General features: G+C 51.4%; 1 protein-coding gene across 1 annotated transcript in view; it reads right to left on the bottom strand.

Moving 5' to 3' along the window:
• Positions 1 to 21,072, bottom strand: part of BIRC6 (baculoviral IAP repeat containing 6) — a 1,973,616-nt gene that overhangs the window by 698,719 nt on the left and 1,253,825 nt on the right. The gene's annotated exons all lie outside the window — the stretch shown is intronic.

Genomic DNA, 21,072 nt, shown 5'->3' with positions numbered 1-21,072 from the left:
GATAGTGCCAGGGTGGATACAGGCTTAGGCTTCTGTTTCCTATAAGGTAACACTATCTTGGCAGAGATAGGATTGTGATCACTATATGGCTGAATAAGTACCTCGCAGTCCTTAATCAGAGAAAACATACTTCAGGAGACAAATACGTAGTTGATAGTGCTTCCTGTGCCACGTCCAGTAAAGGTGGGAATATAGTGGTCAGTCAATTTGGGTGCCTTATTTACCATACCTCTTTCTAATAAGAGGATAAATAGAACCCGTCCCCTCGTGTCCATCACATTGTGGTCCCGCTCAGAGGCGACTGCCTCAAAGGTGGTCAGGGAGAGAGGTAATGAGATCCCCAGTTTGGCATTAAAGTCTCCTGCCACCAACAACTTAAAAGGACGATCCGCTCGGGCCTCTCTCTCTACGAGCATATCAATCAGCCCAAAAAGCCCTTGGAAATTACCTTTAGATGTAAAATTATTATAAAAATGTACCAGGTACAGTTTAAAAGTTTCTTTCCAGGAAAGACAGAAAGCCTGCGCCTCCCCCTGCGATAAATGAACAATCATGCCAGCAATTTCCACTTTAAGCCAGGCAGATAAACCCCCCTTAACTCTGCCTGATATAGAAGGAATAGCGGGCAGGCTAAAACACATAAATCCATCAAATACAATTTCCTTACACTCTCCCGTTTCTTGCATAAAAACTATATCATAGGTCATAATAAAAGACCAATATAATATGAAACAAAAGCTAGGTAAACATGAGTGTATTGATAACCAGAACTCTTAATTTGCAAAGAGGTGCCAAACAATGTTGTGCATTATCCACCATAGTATTCAATATAGCACTGAACAAGCCCTTAGTAGTTGCCGTTAGACCAACTGAAGTCATATTAGATATTTACGTTGGAATTTAAGAGCTTAAAGACATTCTCTTTGGAAATGTGTCTAAATTTCATGTAAAAAATGTATTTACTCACTGAAATCCCACAATGTTATCACTATACTTGGGGTGAGGGGAGGTTGTGGTCCTAAGAATTTCATATAAAAAGGGAGGATTAACAAATGAAATAATTTCGATATTTTTTTTTTGTACCAACTACAATAGAAACACCTAACGAACAAGTTACTTATATTCAGTAACGCATTATCTTGTAGAGACAGTATCTAACCGCAGATTCCCTACTTTAGAATTCTCCAAAGGCACAAGACTGGATCCAGAATTGTTTTCCATTTTTACCAGCAGAGGTGGTCACGCGACTACGTATCGATGTCGCCCACCGGATGTGAAGTCAACGGAGTCTATATAACTCCATCATCGACACGCTGACGTCAGTTTCTTTCAAGACTCTTTTCCACACTTGAAACGTGGAGCCACATATAGCAACGGTCTATTGAACAGTGTTCTAAAACAAGAGACACTAGTGTGTCAAATAATTACCGAATTCCTAACCATAATTCAGTAAATGAATATCCTTTTTTTTTTTATTTCAAATAATTTTTATTGAAATAGCAAAGACAGTACAGTAACTCTTCCGTACAAAAAGGTCAAATCAGTCTATGTCCGACACTACAATACAGAAATCAATAGAAACAATAGCTATATAAATAATAAAGCAAATCCACTCCAGCTTGCATCATCAGTATACAGGTACAACTGTGTATATACAATGCCTAATGTGTGGGTGCGGCGACCCTGGGCTCAAGAAGTTAATCACAACCCAACTCCCAACCCCGAACAGAGGGACCAAACCCCAGCAAAATCTCAAGGTGGCTCGTAATGAAAGGAGGAGGCGTCCAATGATTTCCAAAGCCTTCTGTTGGAAGGGCTCCAGTAGAAGCTTGCAGGGCCGGATTATTAGAGCCTCTTAGGAAGGATAACCATTCCTGCCAGATTTTGAAGTTCACCTCCTTCGCATTTTTCCATTTGCAAAGAACCACTTTACATGCCATTGTTAACATTAAGTCCAAAAGCTGACGATCTTGGACTGTCGGTATTTGTGGGTCCAGCGCCCCCAAAAGAACGTACACAAAGTCCTGTACAGGCCGTATCTTGAATACATGATAAATGCAGTCAAATATTTTCCCCCAGTAATCCCCTAATGAAGGACAGGTAAATAGCATGTGTGCAAGATCACCAGAGCCTGATTGACAATTCCAACACTCAGGAGACTCCCTTAATTTACATTTGAAAAGCTTGTCAGGCGTCCAATATGCCCTGTTGAGCAGCATGTATTTCGTTTGAAATAGGATGGGTGAGACTTTGTGTGTCAGGGCCAACTTATGGATCATATCCCAGTCAAAAGCTATGCCTGTTGAATTTGGCTCAGCCTCCCATATTGATTCCGCCCTTTTATGTTTTGCTGTGGGCAAAGGCAATAACAATTTATACACCCTCGACACGAAGTGGCCAGCATGCACAAGACGAGGGATATGAAGTATTAGCCATGGAGTATAAGGAGAGAAATTACGCGCGGTCAGCATCGCTTTGATTCTTAGAAAGTCATAAAAATCCATCGGGGTAAGATCATACCTCTGTTGCAAGGTCGAGAACGGCAGTGGAGCCGTATCATCATATAAGTCCCTCACCAAATTAATGCCCCTCTTGGACCAAGACTCCCAGATTAGACTATTACCATTATATTTGAGATGGGCATTTCTCCACAAGGACATAAACGACGACCTAGCGAATGTCAACTTTGTTTTATGCGTTTGGTCGAGTCTAAGCAATGCCCTTCTAGTATTCAGCATATTATATTTGGAGTGTGGTAGGTGTGACAGGTCCATCGTAAGAAGGGCTTCCAGAGGCGCATGTTCTACCAGTGACTTCTCAATATTAACCCATAGTGGCGTATAAGCTGGGGATTTTATCAACCACTGGGCACCCTGTTTGCAGAGATACGCTGTCTGATAGTTCCTGAACGAGGGGAGACCAAGGCCGCCTTTATCTTTTGCTAATTGCAGCTTCTTCAGTGAGACTCTGGCTTTCTTGCCCTGCCACAGAAAATTACCAAACAGCTGATCCACCTTGTTAATAAAATTATCCGAGAACGTCATAGGGAGCATGCTGGCCAGATAGTTAACCAGCGGAGTTGACATCATTTTGAGCGTCTCCGCTCTACCCCACCAGGAGAGAAACTTTGGAGACCAACCCTCCAGCAATGTAGATCTCTTTTTAAGGGTCAGTTCTTCATTCACTTTCAGCGTAGAGATCAAATCTTTATCGAAGTCTAGCCCCAAATATTTAAAGCACCGAGGCTGCCATGTAAGACCGGAATCCCCAATGATCCCTTTATCCCCAACATTGTTCAGTAGCTTAACCTCCGTCTTGTCTTTATTGAGTTTATACCCAGATACTCTGGAGAATTCCTCAATATCAGACATGAGTGCAGGTATGGCCTCATCTGCTCTTTCTGACATGACAAGCACGTCATCTGCATATGCCGTTAATTTAACAGTGCAATCTCCAAACGGAATACCAGCTATCTTGGGGTCATTCCTTATATGAAATAAGAACGGTTCTATTGCTAACAAGAACAATGAGGGTGACAGGGGGCATCCCTGCCGCGTACCTTGCTTTAAACAAAAGGGGGAGGAGAAAGATCCACCCGCTCTCACTCTTGCCGAAGGACAGCAATATAGGGACATTACCAGTCTTGTAAATGATTCCCCCAGGTTGAATTTACACAAGACTGCTTGGAGGAAGGACCAATCAACCTTATCAAATGCTTTTTCAGCATCTAGTGTTATTGCTGCAGTTGGCGTGCCCAGGAGTTTCGCTTTCTCTAATACATGCGCCAAAATCCTTGTATTGTCACTGGACAACCGATTTTTAAGTAAGCCTGCCTGAGAAGGGTGGATCAACTTGGGAAGAACCCTCTGGAGGCGAGCCGAGAGAATCATAGCCAGAAGTTTGCAGTCTATGTTGATCAGCGAAATTGGCCTATAATTTTTCCGCAGCGAGGGGTCCTTCCCATCCTTAGGAAGCACAGCAATTATAGCTTCCGCCAATGTACCCCTGACCTCACCAGATTTATTAATATCTTGAAATAAATGTAGGAGGGGTTCGACTAAAAGGGAGGGAAATGTTTTATAAAATTTCGCCGTAAACCCATCAGGGCCTGGAGCTTTCCCTATTTTCAGATGTTTAATTGCAGTCTCTATTTCTAATGCATTAATTGGGCCATTAAGACCGACCTGGTCCTCCACAGAAAGCTGTGGGAGATCGCACTCATCTAAGTACTCCTTAATCCCAGATTCCTCCACTGCTTTATTCTTTGCATAAAGGTCTTCGTAGAATACTCTGAACACCTCCGTTATTTTATCTGGGTCTGAGTGCGAGGATCCCAATGCATCCTTAATGACATTAATAGAGTTTTTCTGGACCTTAAACTTCAAGTACGAGGCTAAGGACTTGCCTGCTTTATTAGACTCACAAAGCTTAAACCGCCTACCCTTATCAAGCCAGACTCCCGCTCGTTCGCTAACTATTTTATTATATTCATATTTTTTATTCGCCAACGCAGCAAGAGACATATCATCCCTATCCTTTAAGTGTCTATTCTCTAGAGTCATAATTTCGGTCTCCAAGGCCTCCAACTTCGCATTATAATTTTTGTTCCTTGCTGACCTAATCTTGATACACTCTCCCCTTATGGTACTTTTCAAGGCTTCCCACCTAGTGAGATCGGACGTGTCCCCCTTTCTATTAATCTGAAGATAGGAAGAGATCGCCTCATGTATTGTGGACCGGTGCTTATCACTATTTAGGATTTCATCATTCAAACGCCAAGATGTCGGACGAGAAGATGGTTTGACATTAGCAATTGATAGTGAAATGCACGAGTGATCAGACAGAACACGAGGTTCTATGGTAGTAGACTCTAATCGAGGGACGCCGTTCTGAGTTATGAGGATAAAATCAATCCGGGAGTACGAGTCATGTGGGGAAGAGTAAAGAGTATAATCTCTCCCAGTGGGATTCTGGAGCCGCCATGTATCCACCAAGTTGAAGCGACGACACAAATTGAGAAAAGCTTTATGTGATTTATTTGTTTTGAAGGGACAACGTGAGTCTCTATCTAAGGTTGCATCCATCGGAAGATTGAAGTCTCCAGCTAATATGTGTACCGCATTATCTGGAATAGTTTCAAGGTGTTTGTTCCAAAAATTCAAATCGCTAGTGTTGGGGGCATATATATTAGTAACATAAAACTCTGTATTATCCCTACTCATTTTGGCCGTGACCCATCTACCGTCAACACTCGCTTCAGAGGATAAGATCTCTACCTTAGACTTCCTTGCAACAAGAATCAGAACCCCATTCTTTTTGTTCACAGCCTCAGCACCCACAACCTCATTATGAAATTTATTTCTCAGGTGGTAAAACTGCTTAGCCTCAAGCTTCGTCTCCTGAAGTAAAACAATATCACCCCTAATCTCTTAACATAATCTAAAATCTTCTGTCTCTTGACAGGCTGGTTCAGACCTTTAACGTTAAAGGACAGTATCTTCAGTTTGTCCACATTGCAGACTCCCAACGGAGAGTTAGTTGAGCTAATTGGCATCGCAAGGTTGCATCATCATATTGATACTTACATATTTCACAACAAGAGCCCAGATAGAGCCGTAATAGAACCCGTCACCACCCTCACCCACGAGCATGAAGGAGATGAAGATTATGCAAGCAAGAGGACATAAAAGCAAAATACACAGAACACAGAACCCTCCCCAAAAACCCCTCAACCCCCCACCCTCCCCAACTATACGTTGTAGGCATGGTGACTGGAAAGAGATTGCATCGCATCTCCCCCGTGCGTAATCAGTACAGAAAAGAGAACAACATGGAACAGAGGAACTAACACAGTCGATCTGGGGTATGCTCCTACCCACTGTAATATCAAACAAACTGCATTAATATAATATCCGTCATAGACCTCTACAGCCAGCCTAAGACCAGCAACCCAGTTAACAACAGGCTACCAACTATCCCATCATACCACCATAAGCGAGGCATGTGGAGCATAACCAACAGCAAACAGGGCCAAGGAAACTGACACCCATTGGAAAGAAAGGCATTAACGAAAACATACTATGCAAACAGGTATCAGAAACAATTACATTCAATCAACAGAACCATCATTGGAGAGTGACTGGAAGCGGAGAATCGTGCTGTTGGCAACCCCCCACAGGAAGTAGCAAAAGCCCACATAGGACATGAGCGTCAAAGAGAACAGGGATCATTCACTTATATCCTGAGGCCGAGGCCTGCTCAACTGCACCCACTGAGGTATTTGTCTCCATTTCTAAATCTTCCGGGCCATCCAGCATGCGTTTCAGTTTCAAGGGATCTGAAAACAGGTGCGGGGAGCCGTGGACCAACACACGATATTTTGCAGGACCCACGAACCCATATTGGAAGCCTCTTTTCTTTAGTAGTGGTCGTAGAGCCAAGAATGCCTTCCTAACTTCCACTGTCTCTTTACTGTAATCCTGTGAGATATATATTTTGTCCGATTTCCACAAGATATGATTGTTTTTCCGCATGAAGTCAAGAATTTGCTCTACATGCTGGTATCGTAGTGGCTTACACACAATTGCTCTAGGACCTTTCTGATTCTTACTTATTCTGCCTGGCACCCTATGGGCCCTATCAAACTCCAGAGGTTGGCGAAAGGACAAGTTAGTAGCCTGGGTGAACCAAGACTCCAAGAAGGCTCCACAGCTCCCATGTTGATCCTCCGATCCTTCCGGCAGACCAAAAACACGTAGGTTCCCCCATCTATTTCTATCTTCCAACTCCGCCATTTTCCGCGTTGTTTGATCCGTGGTTATGCATAAGCGCTTGATGGCTGCACATGATTTTACCTCTAGGTCCTCAAGTCTGCTAATCCTCGATTCTGCTTCCAACAGCCTTGCATTGGTTTCGCGATTATCTTGCCTAATAGCCGCTACCTCGTCTTTGGTCGCCTTTGCCAGCTCTCTAACCTCTTCTAGCTTATTAAGTATCAGGTCCATCGGGTCCGGATTACTTTTGCCTCCCTTGCTGGGTGAACTTGGATTCGACTGGTCAGATTTAAGTCTCTTCATGCTTTTCACCGAGTCTTTACTGTCAGCCATGGTTGCCAGTCGCACAGATTCCGTGGTCGGTCGCAACAGTCCTCACGTGCTCCACCCTTTACTTGCAGAGATTCTTGCGGTCGCCGTCACCACCGTTGAGTTGTAATAGCCAATTCAGCGATACGCACATTAATCCAATAATTCTACCACACGTGATAACTGAAACGTGTCACCTGGCCCTATTCCAACCGCTACCCCTGCGATTAGTGGATTACCGTGCGGGAACACGCACTTTCATCTGGCGACATTGTCATGTAGTCACATCATAGAAACAGCATATGTGTGCCAGGCTAGACCGCGCAGTCATACGATGGAGCCGTGTGGGAAGGCATAGGATGGTCACGTGAAATCATATGGTAGCAGATGGCAAGATTAAAACCTCGCAACGTAGTGTCAGAATCCTTCGCAGCTCCACATTGCCAGATATAGGCTCTGAGGTCGCCGATCCAGGAAAGCAAACCTTACTTCCAGTGGTGTATCAGGATCGGCCGAGATCCCTTGGCTCTGCCTGGGGAAGAGCACCCTCTCCACATTCTCGTCTAGGCGCCGACATTACCACCATTACACGCGAAGCATATCACCAGTCAAGCCCCACAGGCGTCGCAGCAACAACGAGGACCCACCGACTAGGAAACTGGTGCCGCCATCTTACGTGCGCGATAGGCGTCAATGACTCTTCTCCGTGCTACGCCGTCCGTCCGCACCAGCACCTTCGCGCTCCCCACCACATACCGGTTTGTCACCGCATCAGTCCGCAGTCAGTTTCGATGCCATCCGGTTCCGATGGGTGACTTCCAAGCCGGCCGCCCGACACTGGCAGTCACGCGGTCTCGTCCCCAGCCTTGCTCCTCACGATCCACAGACGGAGCACTCGAGGCGACGGTAAAACTGCTTCCCTGCTTCAAAAAGCCTCCAAACTGCACCTCGAGATCCCCCTCACATTCCGGTTGATGATTCCACTGTTAGTATCGTTGTAGAAGCGGCGAGGCCTGTTCCTCCGCCCTTATTCGATCTACGCACGGGCAGAGAGAATCACCGAGCCGCCATCTCTCTCGGCGTCCAAACCACGCCCCCCCAGTAAATGAATATCCTAACAAACTTGATATGAAGGGGAACTCTTATATCCAATAATCACTTGATTCTTTCTCTATTTTTTCCACGATGTGAAAGACCAAAATAAATAATTGAGAACCAAAAGGACTCCATTCGCAGAGCAGGGAGAATCGTTAAGGAATCTGCGGCTAGATCCTCTCTCTACAATATAATGCGTTACCAAAGGTAAGTAACTTGTCATCTGATGGAAACATCTGGCCGCAGATTCCGTACTTTAGAATCAAATACCAAAGTCTTACAATCCCAAGAGGAGGGCCTGCGAACTGAGCCCATGAAAACTCTCCTAGCAAGACCAACCTGCTCCAGAACAAGCAAAAAGACTGGAAATGTATAATAATGTAGGTGAGCAGAAACATCCCCTACCAAGTAAAGTCTCCAAGAAGAGGCCATAGGTAAATAAAGTTGCAAGACATTTAAACCATGGGAATAGCATAACCATGTCATTACAACAAAACTGCTTTAGTAAAATTGTGGACTGAACCACAGTAACAAAAATGATAAGGCAATAAAAGCATGGGGAAGATATTACCCAAGACAGTAAGACTTTATCCATCAGCATTTGGTTATATATTCAAATCCTAACACACAAGTTACTTACTTGTGTAACGATATATCAGTTAGAGACATTACTTAATGATAGATTCCTTACCTTAGAATATCCCCAGGCGTCAGACTGGAACCGGAAAAACTTTCGTCAGCAGTACCCCTGCGCATCGGTAGGCATCGTCGTACGGCTCCGCGTACGTCGCTGGCGTAGTAGTCGCAGAGATGACGTCGCTGGAGCTACTTAGATGCGCCCACATGCGCTGATGTCAGTTCTATACACGACTTTCCGCGACAGGAACGTAGAGCCATGCAAGATACTGACCACTGGTGCATTGAAACTAGGGCCCTGAAAGGGATGACCGTAATCCTAGAAATCAGTTCGCAGAACAGGGAGGATGGGTGGGGCGGTAAGGAATCCATCACTAAATAATGTCTCCTACAGATATATCATTACACAAGTAAGTAACTTGTGCATCTGAAAGAGACACGTTAGTGATAGATTCCTTACCTTAGAATAGATACCTCAGCAATACCAACCCCGATGGTGGGTCTGCGAACAAAGATCACACCAGAGAGTCACGGAGAACAGACGGCCAAAGAAGCAGTCCCTCCGGATTTGACTGTCAAGGCAATAATGCTTAGTAAAACTGTGCAACGCGGCCCACGTGGCTGACTGACAGATGCCTTGCAGGGGGACACCACGGTCCAATGCAGTAGTAGCTTCTGTCACCCTGGAAGAATGGGCACTCAACCCTACTGGAGATCCCCTTTTAGCCAGAGAATAACAGGCTTTTATACACAAGACGACCCAGCGGGAGATAGTCCGCTTGTTTACAGCCCGACCTTTCTTGGCACCCACGTAGTCAACAAAGAGCTGGTCATCCACCCAGAACTGTTGTGTGCAAATTAAGTAAAATGAAAGCACACATTTTGGGTCCAGACAGTGGAGCCTCTCTTCCTCTCTGGAAGGGTGCGGAGGCGGAAAGAAAGTGGGCAAGGTGATAGTTTGCCAAATGTGAAAAACAGTGACAACTTTTGGCAAGAAGGAAGGACGAGTGCAAAGCACAACTTTGTCCGGATGAACAGACAAAAAAGGAGGCTTACAGGAATTATCCTGGAGCTCACTCACGTGCCTAGCAGAGGTGATGGCAACCAGGAAAGCAGTCTTCAAAGTCAGTAAACGAAGAGGACAGTTGTGAAGCGGCTCAAAGGGAGCGCACATCAAATAAGTAAGAACCAGATTCAAGTCCCACTGCAGCATCACAAACGGAATAGGAGGGAAAAGGTGAGTAATGCCTTTGAGAAATCTATTAACAGGGGACTTGAAAAGAGAGGCCTGATCAGGGAGTCTGAGAAAGGCCGAGAATGCAGAAAGGTAGCCCTTGATAGTGTCCAGAGCAGAGCCCTGACGGGCCAGAGAAAGAAGGAACAAAAGGACCTTTGAAAGGACAGAAAGGGGGTGCAAAGCCTTTGCTGTGCACCATGCCACAAGTTAGTTCCACCTGCAGGCGTATACAGATTTAGTGGAGTGACCCCTGGCTGCCAGAATGACATCACAGACTTCAGGAGGCAAGTGAAATGGAATCTACTGTCGCTTCTCATTCTCCACGCATGTAGGTGGAAGCTGGATAGGTTCGGGTGGAGGACCGTTCCCTGCTACTGCGACAGAAGATCCTCCTGAGTAGCTCGGGATAACAAACTCTTTGAGCCCACTCCGGGGCCACAAGAATTACTTGGGCCCGGTCGCGCCTGATCTTCTTCAGCACTCTGGGTGGAAGTGGTATAGGCGGAAAGGCGCACAATAGACCGCAACTCCACTCGCGACGCAAAGCGTCGCCAAGCAAGTGCCGCCTTGGAAATTCCCAACACGCAGAACTGCTGACACTGCGCGTTCTCTTCGGTGGCGAATAAATCTAACCAAGGCTCTCCACACTGTTGAAAAAGACCTTGCACCACCTCCGAGTGAAGACGCCATTCGTGGTCCATCATGCACCGGCGGCTGAGTTGGTCTGCACTGGCGTTCAAGGAACCTGCCAGGTGTTGAACCGTCAAGGAAATGCCCTGACGTTTCAGCCACGTCCAGAGGCGCAGAGCCTCCTGACATAAGGTCCACGACCCCACCCCGCCTTGTTTGTTGCAATACCACATGGAGGTGGTGTTGTCTGTGAACATCTGCACCACTTTTCCCTTGACAGAGGGAATAAAGGCCTTGCGAGCAAGAAGGATCGCCCGAAGCTCCAGAAGGTTGATATGGAGCAGGGACTCCACCGGATATCAGAGGCCTCTGATCTCCGCTTTTCCCATGTGGCCGCCCCATCCCAGGAGGGACGCATCCGTCACCACTGTGTGCTCTGGTTGGGAAGGGAGAGGGATCTGCCGCTGATCCAATGCTGATTTGTGAGCCACCACTGCAATTGTTGTGCAGTGCCCTCCGAGATCTGGACGTAGTCGGACAGGTTTCCCTGATGCTGCGCCCACTGGAACTTTAGGTCCCACTGCAGAGCACACATAGGCCATCTGGCATGGTTGGTGAGCAGGATGCAGGAGGCCATGAGGCCCAGCAGCCTCAAGGTCGTCCTGACCAAAACCCAGGACAAGGGCTGAAAGATCGGAATCATAGCCTGAATGTCCCGGACTCGCTGCTTGGGAGGATAGACCCAAAACTGCGCCGTGTCCAGAACCGCTCCGATGAAGAGGAGCTTCTGAGAGGGAATCGGGTGCGACTTCCGCACGTTGATGGAGAACCCCAGCAAAAGCAGGAGGTCGGCCGTAGTCTGGAGGTGGGAGGCAACTGTTTGGGGCGAGCCCGCCTTCAACAACCAGTCATCGAGATAGGGGAAGACTGAAACCCCTGATCTGCGCAGATGAGCTGCGACCACCACCATCACTTTCATGAACACCCTAGGGATGCTGGTAAGGCCAAAAGGGAGCACGGTGAACTGAAAGTGCTCGTGGCCTACCGTGAACTGCAGGTAACGCCGGTGGGCCGGCAGGACGGGGGTATGAAAATAAGAGTCCTGCAAGTCCAACGCTACCATCCAGTCTTGCGGGTCTAGGGCAGACTAGACCTGAACAAGTGTGAGTATCTTGAACTTCTCCTTCCATAGGAAGCGATTGACGCTCCGAAGGTCTAAGATAGGACGCAGGCCCTTGTCCTTCTTTGGAACCAGGAAGTAGTGGGAGTAACAACCACAACCTACTTCTGGCGTTGGAAGGCGCTCTATGGCCCCCTTGGCCAAGAGGGCCGGAATTTCCTGCTGGAGAAGTGTCAAGTGATCCCCCGACATGCGGTGGTACTGTGGTTGCATGGCTGGAGGGGTAGTCTTGAACGGGAGGGAGCAGCCCCTTCGGACAATCTGCAAAACCAACCTGTCCGATGTGATGGTGCGCCATTGGTGGAAGTGATGGCAAATCCTTTCACCCACTGGCGTTTGGTGGGGCTGAAAGAACCGGACTAGGAAGGTATGGAGGCAGTGGCTGCAGGAGGGGTTGTGGACTGACCTGCACGCTGGCCCCGTGACCCGCCTCTGCGGGTCCCACGTCCGTGGCTGCGCGGAGACTGTTGCTGCCCAGGCCTGTGGCTCTGAAACGAACGTGCCTGGGCGCCCCTTCCTTGACCATGAAAGGAGCGAAAAGCAGAACCTGAAGGAGTGCGCGTAACTGAAAGGCCTATGGGCTTAGCTGTAGCCCGTGAGTCCTTAAAACGTTCCAACGCGTAATCTGCTTTATCGCCGAACAGGCGAGTGCCATCAAAGGGCATGTCCATCAATGTGTTCTGGACATCCCCCAGAAAAGCCAGTTGTCCTCAGCCAGGCGTGACAGCGTAGCGCCACTGTCGTTGAAATCGCTCTGCCCATCGAGTCAGCACTGTCAAGACCACACCGGATGGTGAACTTAGCTGCGTCTCTCCCCTCAGCAATAGCTTGGGAAAGTATTGCCCGAGCCTCCAACGGACACTGTGGCAGCACTTGCGCAACTGTATCCCACACAGAAAGAGTAACGGCCCAAGAGACATGCTGTCGCCGGTCAGACCCACCTGTGTGAATCTGTAGCCCCAATCCACAGGAACGACGATAATACCCCCACACTCTTGAGGCCTGTCCACAAAGGCGTGAACCTAGATACACACTAGCCGTGAACAGACCTTGAGAGATGTGGGGACAAGGTGTGGAAGCGCTCCCTTGATTCCCCCAGCGGGTGTTTTCTAATGGGTACAGCACAGCAGAGAACAACCTGGAGCAAAAGACAGTAAGAAAATAATAGTGGTTAAGCCTTTTCTATAAGGAAATAACATACCATCTGGTGCTAGTGTTCTGTGCGCCCCCACTTTCCCCCCTTACCCACTGGACATCTCGATAGGCTTTAAGAAGCGACTCAGCAGGGTATTTGTTGGATTCTCCGGGCAGGTAAGTACTCGTAGGCAACAAGAGCATAGGAGGTGAAACACCACTAGCCACAAATGATAGGGTAAGGCTGAGGGCCCAAATAGTAGGACTTGGAGTGACCCAGGAGATTCTAGCCAAAAAGGATATACCCAGGGATCTTACACTCAACCGCTAAGAGGAAGAGAGAGCTAAAGGGAGGGGCAGACTTTATTGTGAATACGAAGTACTGCTAGGCATTACCTAGTAACAACAAAGTCTCAGAGTAGGGAATAACCCCTAAGCACACCAAGTGTGCCGAGAAATTTAATTGAGGATCCTCAAAAGAAATTTCAAAAGCGCGCACCGCGCGTCTACAAAAAATAACTTCAAACGCCCTCTAAGCGCGGCGTGCGCGAATCTGGGATACAATGTATTCGCCCGCACTCTTACTCACGCTTACGGCGCTAGGAATGAGATCGCTCCACCGGAGATTCCTAGAAATATATACAAAGCAACAATGTTGCCAAAAGATGCGGTCGCGATTCCTTATGAAACTGACGCGCGACCGCGAAACAACTGAAGAAAACAGAGAAGGAGGTACAACGCAACAATGTTGCAAACAAACGCGGTCGCGTTCTAATGAATCTTACACGCGACCGCGACTCAACGACTGAAAAGGGATTAGGAGGTTCAAAAAGAATACTTCCTAAACTTGGGTTCGCACTAGGAGAAGGACAGCGAGGGGAGTGAGAACCGGGGAGCTCAGCAGGGCACAGCTCAGGGACAAACGAAGAAACCAGGAACACGGACAGGAAGGGCGTGGACTCTGGACTCGAAGACTCTGAAAGCCAAGCACCGGTTTCCTGCCAATGGGAACTATTTAAGGAAGGGAACAGGTATAAACTCCCCCTACTTATGCGCACTAAGGGAGCATCTAAAAAGTGCAGGTCCCTGCTATCTTTCGTCCCTGAAGAACAAGTTACTAACCTTCGGTAACGATGTATCTGTAAGAAACATTAGTTAGTTAGATTCCTCACCTTAGAATATCCCCAGGCGTCAGACTGGATCCGGAAGATTTTTCGTCAGCAATACCCCTTGCGCGTCGCTAGGCGTCGTCTGCGGCTCCGCGTCCGTCGTCGGCGTCGTGCGCCGGGATGACGTCGTCGGAGTACTTAGACGCCGCCCTCGCGCGCTGACGTCAGTTCTTGTACATAGCCTTCCGCGCCAGGAACGCAGAGCCATGCAAAGACCGACACTGGTGCCAAAAATAAAATCTAGGGGCCTGAAAGGACAACCTTAACCCTAGATGTCAGTTCGCAGAACGGGGAGGATGGGAGGGTCGGTGAGGAATCTAACTAACTAATGTTTCTTACAGATACATCGTTACCGAAGGTTAGTAACTTGTTCATCTGAAAGAAACACGTTAGTTAGATTCCTCACCTTAGAATAGATACCCAAGCAATACCATCCCCGGTGGTGGGTCTGCGAACCAAGATCACACCAGAAAGTCCTGGAGGACAGAACGGCCAAAGAAGCCATCCCTCCGGACTTGGCTGTCAAGGCAATAATGCCTGGCAAACGTGTGTAGAGAAGCCCACGTCGCCGCCTGACAGATGTCCTGCAAAGGGACTCCCCGTCCCAAGGCAGTAGTAGCCGCCGTGGCCCGAGTAGAATGGGCGCGCAGCCCAACAGGAGGGTCCTTTTTAGCCAAGGAATAGCAGATTTTTATACACAAAACGACCCACCGAGAGATGGTTCGTTTCCCCTTCTTAGCGCCCACGTACCCAACAAAAAGCTGGTCGTCCACCCGGAACTGTTTTGTGCGGTCCAGATAAAAGGAGAGCGCACGTTTTGGGTCCAGACGGTGGAGCCTCTCTTCCTCTTTGGAAGGATGCGGAGGCGGAAAGAAGGTGGGCAAGGTGACAGACTGCCCAAGGTGAAAAGGAGTCACCACTTTAGGAAGAAAGGAGGGACGAGGCCGAAGGACAACCTTGTCCGGATGAACAGATAGGAAAGGAGGCTTTGAAGATAAAGCCTGGAGCTCACTCACCCGTCTAGCCGAGGTGATGGCTACCAGAAAAGCAGTCTTTAGAGTTAGAAGACGAAGAGGGCAATTGTGAAGAGGCTCGAAGGGAGCGCACATCAGGAAGGTCAATACCAGATTCAAGTCCCACTGAGGCATTACAAAAGGGACAGGAGGGAACGTGTGTGTAATGCCTTTGAGAAAGCGTGTAACCACAGGGGACTTGAAAAGAGAAGGCTGATCAGGAAGCCGCAAGAAGGCGGAGATGGCAGCAAGATAACCCTTCAGGGTGCCCAGGGCAGAGCCCTGCCGGGCCAGAGAAAGAAGGAAGAGGAGAACCTCAGAAAGAGGGGCGGAAAGGGGATCCACAGCCTTTGCTGTGCACCATGCCACAAATTTGTTCCACCGGCAGGCGTATACCGACTTCGTGGAGGGACGCCTGGCTGCCAGAATGATATCACAGACTTCAGGAGGCAAGTCAAATGGCATCAACTGCCGCCGCTCAATCTCCACGCATGGAGGTGGAGGCTGGACAGGTTCGGGTGGAGGACCGTCCCCTGCTGCTGCGACAGAAGATCCTCCCGAAGGGGCAGACGTATCGGGGGATCGGTCAACAGACTGAGTAGCTCGGGATACCAGTATCTTCGTGCCCAATCCGGAGCCACCAAGATGACTTGGGCCCGGTCGCGCCTGATCTTCTTCAGCACTCTGGGCAGAAGTGGTATAGGCGGAAAGGCGTACAACAGACCGCAACTCCACTCGTGACGAAAAGCGTCGCCGAACGAGTGCCGCCTTGGAAATTCCAACGCGCAGAACTGCTGACATTGCGCGTTCTCTTCGGTGGCGAATAGATCTAACCAAGGCTCTCCCCACTGCTGAAAGAGGCCTTGCACCACTTCGGAGTTCAGACGCCATTCGTGATCCATCATGCACCGGCGGCTGAGTTCGTCTGCTCTGGCGTTCAGAGAGCCCGCCAGATGTTGAACCACCAGGGTGACGCCCTGGTGTTCCAGCCATGTCCAGAGGCGCAGAGCCTCCTGACAAAGGGTCCACGACCCCACCCCGCCCTGTTTGTTGCAGTACCACATGGCGGTGGTGTTGTCCGTGAACACCTGCACGACACTTCCCCTGACAGAGGGAAGGAAGGCTTTCAGTGCAAGCCGGATCGCTCTCAACTCCAACAGGTTGATGTGGAGACGAGACTCCGCCGGAGACCAGAGGCCTCTGATCTCCGCCTCTCCCATATGGCCACCCCAACCCAGAAGGGACGCATCCGTCACTACGACATGCTCCGGTTGGGGAAGGGAGAGGCTCTTGCCCTTGACCCACTCGCGGTCCGTGAGCCACCACTGCAACTGCTGTGCAGTGCCCTCCGAGATCAAGACATGGTCGGACAGGTTGCCGTGATGCTGGGCCCACTGAAACTTCAGGTCCCACTGCAGAGCCCGCATGCGCCGCCTGGCGTGATGCACTAGTAGGATGCAGGAGGCCATCAGCCCCAGAAGCCGCAACACTAGCCTGACCGAAACCCGGGATAGAGGCCGAAAGATGGGAATCAGGGCCTGTATATCCCGGACCCGCTGTTCCGGTGGATGGACCCGGAACTGCGCCGAATCGAGAACCGCTCCGATGAAGAGGAGCTTCTGAGAGGGACTCAAGTGTGACTTCGGCACGTTGATGGAAAACCCCAGCAAATGCAGGAGATCCGCCGTAGTCTGGAGGTGGGAGACGACTGCCTGGGGCGAGCCCGCCTTCAACAACCAGTCGTCGAGATAGGGGAAGACTGGGACCCCTGATCTGCGCAGATGAGCTGCGACCACCGCCATCACTTTCGTGAACACCCGAGGGGCACTGGTGAGGCCGAAGGGGAGCACGGTAAACTGAAAGTGCTCTTGGCCCACCGTGAACCGCAGGTAACGCCGGTGGGCCGGCAGGACGGGGATATGGAAATATGCGTCCTGCAAGTCCAACGCTACCATCCAGTCTCCAGGGTCTAGGGCAGCTAAAACCTGAGCCAACGTTAGCATCTTGAACCTTTCCTTTCGGAGGAAGGCATTGACGTTCCGGAGGTCCAAGATAGGGCGCAGGCCCCCCTTGCCCTTCTTGGGAACCAGAAAGTAGTGGGAATAACAACCACGACCTACTTCTGGACTCGGAACGCGCTCGACGGCCCCCTTGGCCAGGAGAGCCGAAACTTCCTCGCGGAGAAGATCCAAATGATCCCCCGAGATACGGTGGTGTTGTGGTGGCATGGCTGGAGGGGTCGTCTCGAAGGGGAGGGAGTAGCCCCTTCGGACGATTTGCAGCACCCACCTGTCCGATGTGATGGACCGCCAGTGGAGCAGGTGATGGCGAACTCTGCCGCCCACTGGCGTGGTATGGGCCTGAAAGCTCGGACTAGGAAGGCTTTGAGGCGGATGCTGCCGGGGTGGATGTGGGCTGACCACGTCGGCCTCCATTTCCGCCACGGCGGAAGCCACGTCCGCGACCGCGCGCAGGTTGGTTCTGCGGCTGGTGGCTCTGCGGACGTGAGGAGGCGCCCCTTCCTTGGCCACGAAAGGGGCGAAAAGCGGAGGTGTGCGCCCGCGGAGCCGAGAGGCCCAAGGACTTGGCCGTAGCCCGGGAGTCCTTAAAGCGGTTCAGCGCACTGTCCGCCTTCTCACCAAACAGGCGAGTGCCATCAAAGGGCATGTCCATGAGGGTGTTCTGGACATCCCCGGAAAAGGACGTGGACCGCATCCAGGCGTGGCGGCGGAGCGCCACCGTGGTGGAAATCGCCCGACCCAGCGAGTCCGTGGTGTCAAGCCCACATCTTATGGCGTGCCGTGCTGCATCCCTCCCATCGGCCAGAGCCTGGAAAAGACGCGTCCGGACCTCCTCCGGACACAGGGGCAGCACGTCCTCCACCGTATCCCACAGAGAATGGGAATAACGGTCCAAGAGACAGGCGGTATTTAAAGACCGCAGGCCCAAACTAAGGGACGAGAACAGCTTCTTGCCAAACTGCTCGAGTCTCTTGGAATCCCGGTCCGGCGGAGCGGTCGGGAAGGAGGATTGGGAAGTAGAGGCCTGGATAACCAGACTCTCGGGGGTGGGGTGTTGGGACAGGAAGCTGGGGTCGCCCGGAGCAGGGCGGTGGCGCCTGGCAACGTTCCTATCCACAGGAGGAACTGTGGAGGGCTTGGACCAGGTGCCCTGCAGAACGTCAGTGAGGGCCTCGTTAAACGGCAGCAGAGGCTCAGTGGAGCTTGCTGAGGTTTGAAGCACCTCAGTGAGGATGTTGGTCCTCACAGCCACGGCAGGCAACTCGAGCCCAAGGGCCTCAGCCGCCTTGCGCAGCACCACAGAAAATGCTGCACCCTCCTCCGAAGCCACGGTCGGAGGAGAAGTGAATCCAGCGTCTGGCGAGGTGTCCAGCCCGCTGGCCTCCCCCAGCTCATCTGCCCAGTCCTGAGAAAGCTGTGACTGAACAGCCAGAGGGTCCTCGAACCCCTCCCAGTCGCCCCCTTCTTCCGATTCCTGATAAACAGGAGGAATGATCGGAACCGGACTGTAGAGATGGTAGGTCTCTAGCGGCGTCGGATGCGGCGTCGGCGGACGCCGTGCCGGCGTCGGGTCCGGATGAGGGCTAAACTGGGGCGTCGGCGTCACAGGCGTCGGCGTCGGCGGCGCCGGTGGTTCAGGCGTCGGCGCCGGTGGAGGAGTGACAAGGTCAACCGGCGTCGACTGGGGCCCAGGCATGGGCCCCGCGGGGACCTGCGGCGTCGAGACCGGAGTCGTCGACGGCGCCGGGGCCGGAGCCGCCGGCACGCGAGGTCGCCCAGTCGAGCCCGCGGGGCCCGAAGGCGCGCCAGCGGGCGTCGACGGCGGGGCCAGGCTCCTCATGGCCGAGAGGAAGGCACTGATCTCCGCCGGCGCCGCGTCAGCCCCAGGGACCGGAAGGTATGGGGGCGGACGCGGCACCTGTGGCTCCGCCGGAGCCGCGGGGGTGGAACCACTTGGACCCTCGGCCGAGTCGCGCGACCGGCGAGGGGAGTCCCAAGAGCGATGTCGCCTCTTGGACTTCTTTGAGTGTTTGGACTTACCCGACGACTTGGAGCCCGACGATCGATGGTGGCGTCGGCTAGGGCTCCGCGAGCGATCCTTGGACCTCCTCCTGGACCGGGATCGCGCACGACGCGGAGCCGAGTGGCGAAGCTCGAGAAGCTTGCGGGACCGCTCCCGCCGAGCCTTCGAAGTCAGGGCCTGACAGTCGTTGCACGACTCCGCGTCGTGGTCGAGGCCTAAGCAATAGAGGCACCGGCGGTGGTGATCGGTCACCGACATCAGTCGATGACAGTCTTCACAAGCCTTGAACCCAGGCATCCTACCGGCACCAGATGTCGACAGACAGGGATCAAAAATGATCAAAAAGATTTAGTCAAAAAAGACTAAAAGGGGTAGCTCTCCCGGATCTGCGCTTACTGGCGCGGAAAAAAGAAGAACTGACGTCAGCGCGCGAGGGCGGCGTCTAAGTACTCCGACGACGTCATCCCGGCGCACGACGCCGACGACGGACGCGGAGCCGCAGACGACGCCTAGCGACGCGCAAGGGGTATTGCTGACGAAAAATCTTCCGGATCCAGTCTGACGCCTGGGGATATTCTAAGGTGAGGAATCTAACTAACGTGTTTCTTTCAGATTCCCAGCAAGTACACAAGAAGCGTGTCGAGTAACACATGCGGTGTTCACAGACCACAGGCCCGAACTGGCGGAAGAAAAAATCTTCTTCCCAAACTGCTCCAGTTTCTTGGATTACCTGTACGGAGGTGCGGAAGGGAATGCGCTTGGTGATGCAGAGGCTTGGACAACCAAGCTCTCGGGGGTGGGGTGTTGGGAGAGGAAAAGGGGGTCGCCCACAGCCGGACGATGGCGTCGGGTCAAGTTCTTGTCCACAGGAGCCCCTGTGCTGGGCCTGGACCAGGTGCCCAAAAGAACGTCCGAGAGTGCATTGTTAAAGGGCAGCAGCGGCTCCGTAGAAGCAGAAGGTGTCCGAAGCACCTCTGTCAGGAGGTTTGTCCTGACAGCAACAGTAGGGAGCTCGAGGTGGAGGACCTCGGCCGCCCAACGAAACACCATAGAATACGATTCACCCTCTTCCGTAGCCACGGTAGAATGAGACAGTGCGGCAGGTTCTGGAGCATACTCCTGGTCACCTGCATCCCCCGGATCCTCATCCCAGTCCTCCGGGCCTAACTCGCATTGAGCTGCGAGAAGGTCCTCAGATCCCTCCCAGTCCTCCCCGTCCTCCATAGACAGCTGAACAGGTGGAACATATGGACGTCGGTGGATATAGGGATAGATGTTCTCAAACGGTGTTGGCATCGGTATCGGTAGACACCCTTCCGGCACCTGTTCCACACCGGGGAGGGGGCCGGGGACGGTGTCGGCCGGGTCTGCGGCCAGCGTCATCGACGGAGATGTCGGTGGAGGTTGGACAGGGCCAACCGGCATGGACGGGGATCCAGGCCTGGATCCACGGGGGTCCCTGGGCTTTGCGCCGGAGTCGTCGACGACGTCGGGGCCGGAGATGTCGAAGAACAAGGACCCCTAGCCGAGCCCCAGGCAATAGAGACAATCACGGTGCCGGGCCGTCACCGACATCGTACGGGGACAGGCAGCGCAGGACTTAAAACCAGGCATCCCTATGCACCTGTAGAATGAAAATGTCTTCAAAACAGAAACATAAAGTCCCAAAAACTCAGTCAAAAAGTGACTGGGGGTACCGCTGTCTCCGGATCTGCGCTTGCTGGCGCAGATCAAGAAAGAACTGACGTCAGCGGCCGTGGGCTCGTCTAAGAAGCTCCAGCAACGTCATCTCTGCGACTACGACGCCAGCGACGTATGCAGAGCCGTACAACAACGCTTACTGACGTGCAGG

Source organism: Triturus cristatus, chromosome 6 (assembly GCF_964204655.1).
Source record: "Triturus cristatus chromosome 6, aTriCri1.1, whole genome shotgun sequence".
Classification (NCBI taxonomy): domain Eukaryota; kingdom Metazoa; phylum Chordata; class Amphibia; order Caudata; family Salamandridae; genus Triturus; species Triturus cristatus.
Note: the sequence above shows the minus strand (reverse complement) of the source record. Positions and strands in the feature narration are given on the sequence as shown.